The sequence below is a fragment of the Anopheles aquasalis genome, chromosome 2 (assembly GCF_943734665.1).
Source record: "Anopheles aquasalis chromosome 2, idAnoAquaMG_Q_19, whole genome shotgun sequence".
Classification (NCBI taxonomy): Eukaryota; Metazoa; Arthropoda; class Insecta; order Diptera; family Culicidae; genus Anopheles; species Anopheles aquasalis.
In genome coordinates, this window is record NC_064877.1 from 23,277,501 (window position 1) to 23,285,000 (window position 7,500).

The 7,500-nt window shown below is 45.7% G+C and overlaps 1 protein-coding gene across 4 annotated transcripts in view; it reads left to right on the forward strand.

The window, feature by feature from the left end:
* LOC126581553 (uncharacterized) overlaps positions 1-7,500 on the forward strand; it is a 90,014-nt gene that overhangs the window by 58,345 nt on the left and 24,169 nt on the right. For all 4 annotated transcript variants that reach the window (XM_050245283.1, XM_050245284.1, XM_050245285.1 and 1 more), the window contains exon 2: positions 7,202-7,500. This exon is cut by the window's right edge and continues 239 nt beyond it. The gene's annotated coding sequence lies outside the window, so the exon portion shown is untranslated. The remainder of the gene's footprint in view (positions 1-7,201) is intronic.

The window sequence follows — 7,500 nt, forward strand, 5'->3', positions numbered from 1 at the left end:
AGAAGAACCCTTAATAAACTCGACCTCGTTCGGCATATGAAATCGAAATCAGCTCGCCAATGAAGCGTTCCCCTGGATTCGGTAGGTCCACGACAGGAAGAGGAATTCAATTTAAATTAAAAAATCAAATATAAGATCAGTATCGGTTTGTAGGCTGTAATGAAGTGGATATCACTTCCGCCGATTGAATTTCTCTTCATTCAATCAATCAGCCTCGGCATGGAATGTATGATGGAATGGAATGCCTAGCGAACACTCCATTAGCGTTGTTTGGTTATTTGCCAAACGTCGACACGAAAAATGGGAAGAAGCAAGGATAATATTTTCTTATTTCTCACACATCATTGCCCGACGCCAAGAGAGAAAGTGTTGCCAGCAATCGGCAAAGCATCTTCTAAAGCCGGTGCCGCCGGTCAAACGTCCACCAGAGCATGTGGGAGGTCATAAGACATAAATTTGCAATCCTCCCGCGTCGGACATGGTCGAAAGCATCATCGTAGCAGCGTGATAAAACCGCTCAAGCGCTCGCTTGGTTTCGTAAGCGGTCAAGTGTCGCCGGTACTAAATCATACGCCAAACGGGATTAAAATCCTCCCCGGCGACTAATTTATAGTCTTTTTGCTCGTGTTTGCAACACCTTTTCGAGACGAAATAATTGTCCACACCTGATCGGATCGCATAACACCGGACCGGGTGGACGAGCTGGCGGACGGACTGACTTGGCCCAAGTGCGCACGCTTACAACCGGCTCCAGCGTGGCTCATTCTACGCAACATTGGCCCCGTAGGGGTCGCGCCGGCAGTTGCAAAAAGAAAACGAATAAGGTTTTGGCACGCAAATTGCCATTGCGACACTTGGTAATGCAACGCGACCCCGTTTCCCCCGGCAAGATGGTGCCGGCTCGAGCACGCGCGGCCGTCAGAGAGTAAAGCGAGCGAGGAGAAATGGCCAATTCCGGTAGCAGGAAAGTGTGGCATGAAATTTATGATTCCATTGTTGTTGATGATATGACCTCTTCGGGGGTTTCTTTTGCCATTTCGTGATTTTTTTTTATCTTCTTTCTCTTGAGCTATTCTTTGACGAAACAGACAATCCTTGTTTATTTTACACCAATGTACAAACAATGTTTTTTTTGTGTTGTTGATTTAGCTTTGTCAAGAAAAAGGCTCTCCATACAAAGGGCCACGTGAGGTAGATGCATTTTCTGCGATTACCACGATTGGTAGAAGAGGCAATTGTGCAGAAGAGCTTGAGCACTGCCTGGTTTTACAAAAAAAACTAAATTCACATGTTCCTTGCAAACAATCTCACCTTGGAAACGGTGTAATCCCGTCCAAAAATGTGAGCTCCGCCCAAAAAGGGCAAAAAATCAACTACAAGAGAGGAGTATTACATGGTTGTCCTTTGGAATGAGGAAAAAACAAACAAATGAGCCCGAACAAACATACACAACCCCTCACGAGCAGCAGCGGAGATAAATGGGAATTACCTCTGTGAACGATACGGTAAACAATGGGAAAATAAAAATTATCATGAGCAAATTAGTGTCTTCAGCAGAGGCAGCAGAAGGGCAGGGCCAAGAAAAATGACGATATGCGCCAACATGCACAGACACACACGGGACATTGGGGGTTTTGGCGAAGAGGTAGCCAATGGAATCCGGTCGAAGACAAATGTGTTTGCTGTCACAACAAGGCACAATTTACGATCGTGATACGGTGATGAATGAATGCGAGAGAAAGCCACCCAAAACGAGCCACAAAAAGGGGTGGCAAGTTCGCCATTTTCCCCACCATGACCGGATTTGAAGCATAAAACATAATCAAACATGTGTCGTGTGGTATTCAAATCATGAGCGTCATAGCTGTTCTCAAGGGTGAAAACCGCAAAATATGTATAAAACAAATATCCTGTTGATCAAAACTTATCTGTACGAAATGCATAAACAGTAAACGCAATGATACGTGGGAAACCTTTAAATATCGGTGTTTTATCTCGGGGAGTAACACTTTTTCCATTGATCATCATCCCTGAAACCCATCCCGACTGTCATTGGATGTACTATCTGTGCGTATAATCCACCGTGGTTTATGTTGTGGTTCGTGTTGCACCAAAGGTAAATAAAACATGGCAGTAAAGGCGAATTTTAGAGTCGCTTCCGGTCGTTCGTGGTTGTCGTGCCAGCAGCGACCGCGGGAAGACTCCAGGAAGAAAGTTAGCGAAACGTTTATTATATTCCCTGGCTGCGTTGGTTGCGTTACCTTCCTTCGTTTTTACAACTATTCCACCCGAGCCGACGAGGAAAGCAAAAGGCCCCGAAGCGCCTGGGGAACGGAGAAATGGCTTTATCTAACTTAGTGGCGTTTATCTGATTGGCTTCGAGGCAGAGAAGCGTATGTATTTTATTATCTTGCTTGTTTTATGTTTCATGTTCTTCTTGCGTGAAGACGTTTACGGCAGGGCTGGCCGAAATGCGGAAGCATTACCGTTTTATTGGTGAACGGGGGAAAGTGTTTTGCCGACATTTTGTCGTCCTCGCAATTTGGCAGCATTTCGTGTACTTACTTTGTGGGAGATAGTCATTTTTTGCATGATTGTAAGCAGTGGTAACCGGAACTAGTAAACAGTACTATGCCCATGTGTGGGCTATGTGTGAAAGATTTCCTTTCCTTTTTTTTCCTTTGGAAGACTTTTCCTTTCGCAAAAGTTGAGTTCTAATTGAGTTTTCCCAAAAATTGCTTTCCCTCATCATCAGCTTCCAGTGAGCGAAGAATACAATCAGCAAAAGCTGAAAGGCATTTAATGAGACAGACAGATGAATCCGAATCCTAATGGAGCGAAATGCGCTTATCGTTCGTTCTTTCATGCGCCCGCCGCCCTTTAATGCAATTCTTCGGTAAGAAAATTGAAATTACACATACACTGGATGAAGCCTAAAAGATGGTGCCAGAACAAGGAAACAACAAGCGGAGTGTTGTTCGGGCAGTGAAAACGAAATGTTTTTGAGAGTTCTTCTGATCAGCTTAAGGTTCAGCGGATGGCGTCGAGATGACTTTGGTACGCTTTTGCGTTGGGCAATCACAGCCACTAAACGGGCGCATTTGTATTCGCCGCGCAGCACCAAACGATGCTGCAGTATATGCTGTTCCTTGTAGCCACATAAACGTGGCACCGCTGCACGGAATCACCCGGAACGGCCACGTTATGGCGCGCATCGAATGAACACCAAACGTGTTCACCGGAGTTGCGTTGAATTCTTCTGATTTTCTTAATGTGCTGAAGGACACATGTTTTACGTTTTGAGAAGAAAATTGTTTAAATGAAGAAAATATAATGTATTGACTCGCTTCTCACTGCAAAAATAATATAATCTTCAAAATATTTCGTAGTTTACTGATTTTGTTCTGAAATATCATGCCAACACACCCAGAAATAAGAGTCTCTTTCCTTAATCTTTTGCTGCGGATGAAGAGTGTGAGTAAATGGTGCCAATGAAGTAGCCTTGGTCTCGCTTGGCTCCGGTCCTGGACGCTGATAGCAGCCACTTGACAGCGACTTCATAATAGGATCGGAGTTGGGGATTTTCACTAGACCGTTTCTACCGATGCTCTTAGCTGTTCGTTGGTGGTACTAATTATCGTATCGTCAACATCACCCACCAACCAATACCGTTTGTGTCCGACATCCAACGTTGTTCCAACGCACACGACGTGCAGGAGGACGACCAGCCCTGGCGGGCGTAACACTTCAAATAGGATTAAAAGTAACGCTTCGATTGATTTAATTAAAGTATTACCAGCGAATAAATAAATCTCCGTGGAGTGCTTTAGGGGCGGCCGTGATTGGTCGTACCGGTAGCGACCGTACGGAGCCGATGGCGAAACAAAATCTATCACATGGTAGGAGTTTCACGCTATCTCGCCTGCCATCAACGGTTTCTCAAAACGAACGAAGACAACTCAATACCTAGCACCCTCCTAATGGCACCAAGGATGGCCTGGTATTTCGACCTTTTGTCTCTCGTACAATGTAGTATCCTTGCCAAGGGAGGGGTAGGAATTTACATCTCACTCACCACTGGTCCCCCCTTCGAAAAGTGGCACAAATCGCGAGACGAGACGGCCATGAATGCGCTTTCTTATAAACCATTCTCATTAAGCCTCATCCCACCTCAGTCGAGGCGGAAACTCGACCCAAGCGTTTCGACGGACAGGACGGCCCGGGCCAATTCTTGCGTTTCATCATCTCACGGTCACGGTGCACGAACAGTTTTCCGCATGCGCGCATGAGTGATGGGAAAAATCTCATTAGACTGAAAAGCATTATGCACTCTATCTATCGCTGGGCGCACTGATGAGCTCATATTTTATCAGCTGCCAAGGAGAGAGGCCACCGTCATGCACCCGGAAGTCTCGCCTCGTGGTCATAGAAAGCTAGCTGTTCGACATTAGGCCAGAATGCAACTGCATTCGTCGTGATGACGTTCTGCGTCGGTTTCGGCGTCATCGTCTCTCATCATCATCGTCACCCATTCATCACCGCAGCATCACGGATGGTTGCTGCTTATTTCTTCGCTTCATTTTGCGTGCTAAAATTACTATCACCAACACCGTAGTCGTCCAACTTCTCTGCCAAAGGAAAGGACCTTTTACCGAACGCGAGAAGTCGTTTGAGCGTCCGCCGTTGGGTGGCACAAAAGCCTCGTGAAGGGCACGACGAACATAATACCTGACGAGGCCATTCTGTGGTCTTCATTTGCAGCGGCTGCCGCTGCCCCCATGAATCGTGAGCATATGTAGGGCAACGCTAGATGCGATTGCTTGTTTCGAAGAGTATCATTTGCTTGCGGGGTTTTGATTGCAGAATCATTTACCCCCTTTGATTATAGGATCTTGTAGGAGTGCAATTCATGTTTAAGGTTCATCTTGAAATAAGTGTCCGTTTTTTATGCCCAGCGAAAAGTTATGTTCCTGGTCATCAGCACAAACTAATATCGAAACCGCCTCGGATTGCAAACACTGCAGATCCCTATCCACCCGTCGATTGGCAAACAGTCGGCCCACATTCTGGTCAACAATCCACGGATGCTGCCACGGGCTGCAAAACCGAAAGCAAATGTTGCCACCCCGCCGCCGGTCTAACTGTGATCGATTGATCGATTTATGGTCACCTCGAGTGCTAGAGCTGGGTTAGATTTTCAGGTCAGTGGTTTTTGACTAAAGTTTCCCTTCTGGCCGGTGGTTTTGTTAGCAGGAACGCAGACCAAACACAGGGGGAGAAAAATAGAAAACAGGAAAATATTGGCCACAAATTCAACGTCCCACCAGCCAGCGCCGTAGACTCCATAAAATCCCCATCGTCCATCCGTCGCCAGCATAAACCGGCGAACACTGGCGAGGAGCGCCAGTGGACTTCCGCCAAAAACGATGGTGCTGGTGGTCGCCAGGCAGTGGTTAATTGCAAAATATTTGCATTTTAAATTGCACCCTCCATCGGAGCCGCAGCTGATTTGTTGGTGGGTTTGGTGGGAGTGAGTTTATGTGTTTAAGGAAAATCGGAAAAAAGGAATAGCACCGCGGAGCCAGTGTGGCCGGTGGGCAGGGATTCATTTTGCTTTCGGCGAGTTTATTAGCCGGCCTGAGGGAGCTGGTGTTGGTGTCTGCAAATGGGGCGTGAAGGTTCGCCTGATGGGCAAACAGTTAATCAACCTGGACTGCCGTGGGCCAGACCAGGTGCCGCGGAGATACTCGTTGGTGGTGGCTCGTAGTGGATGGTTCATAAATTTAATTAAATCAAAACCCTTGATACGTTTGGTTTGCATGGAGGGGAGGCTGATGCTCGTGGATAGATGAGGTAGCGACTGGTTTTGCATTCGAAAATATAAACATAATAATCTATCAAATAGTGGGACCTTGCTGGTTTGGGATGCTGGGATAATCAATGGTTCAATAGTCCAATTTGCATTTTGTTCGTTTCGTCAATCTTTGTTTAAAGATGAATTACGTAATACTTCTTGATTTTTTATTTTTTTATACCTCTAAAACATTTTACTGGTCACGAAGAACGATGAAATTGACGGTAACATACAAATCCAAAGCTGGAATCATTAATTTCAATTTCAAATTATCTCTGCACCATGGGGTTACAGCACTCGGTCCAATGATCTGGAACCGGCGTAGTTGAATCCAAGATGCTTTCGTTTAAGAGAAAGATGAACGATTGTGTGGGAGCCTAGGTCAAGGCTTTTAGGCGGTGTGGGCGGGCGGACTAGATAACGGATGAAGTGTAGAGAAAGTGATTGAGTTCTGGTAATTAAATTTAATTAAAATCAGCTTCGCACAGCATTTGCTATTCCTGCTCGGTAGTCTCACCAGTAAACTGCACCATTTACCCGGGTTAAATTGGATTCGCGATTGGAATTCGAAATTAGACAATGTGCCGAGTGGCGCGTGCGAAAGCATCTTCTCCAGAGCTTCTCCGTCACGTAACTGAAGCTGATCTTTCATTATGATTAATTCGCGAGCTAAACGAATCTCTGGCCGGGTGAGAAGTGATAAGTTCCTAAGTTCTCTCTATTTCTTCAGTTGCATTTTATAATTAGCTCAAACGAGGTAACAAATCACGATGCATGAAACTGATATCTTATTATTCTGTTTCCCTTTTTTCTTTCCAGATTCTCAATTCCCAAATGCAACACCAACGAGTGGAAATGATTCAAATACGAGATTGAAGATGATTTGTCGTAGCACCGTCACGGCAATAAACGCACGCCTTCGAGATACGATAAATCATCGCTTATGAAATCCTAAATCAATCGTGCATTGGTCCCATAAATAGTGGAACATGTGTCTTGATTTATAATCGCTTCCATCGGTACAAGAACAGTTACGCGACGGCATAAGGACGCTGCTTTAATTGCCATCCTTCTGCCCGTCGTTTAGGAAAACGGACACGGACATGTTCAATCGCAGTTTATTGGCAAAGTGAAGTAACTATTTGCAGCCTGCCGCACTGCTTCATAAGTGTGCTCATGTGTTGTGGCCACGTGTTGCGTTCCATTTCGTTGAAGCACAACGTGTTTCTGGACCAACGAAGCGCACCAACGGTTCGATTACTGGAAATCAATATTCCAGAAGAAGATTATATGTTCCACAATCAATGGGGGATAATGTAATCAATTTTTGGGGTCCTTTTTTTACAGCATTTCTTTCAAAAACGACACCACCAACGATGATGGACTAATGTTGTGTTCAGTGCAAAAAGTGCTTAGCAGAAAGGCGTCCAAGTCCGAGTGAAACGGAAACGCGCCCAGTTGGCTGTGTCCGCGTCGTGCAAAAGTGAATCTAAGAAATCTCGAAAAGTGAAACTTCTCCTTCCGTAACGGTCTTCCCCACTCTCTTCCGCTCGCGTTTTCTCCGCACCCGTTCGCGGGGCGGAAGTGACAATAGGTTCGGTGCATCGTGAATCGCTGCAACGCTGGCTGGGAACAAGTTAATTAAT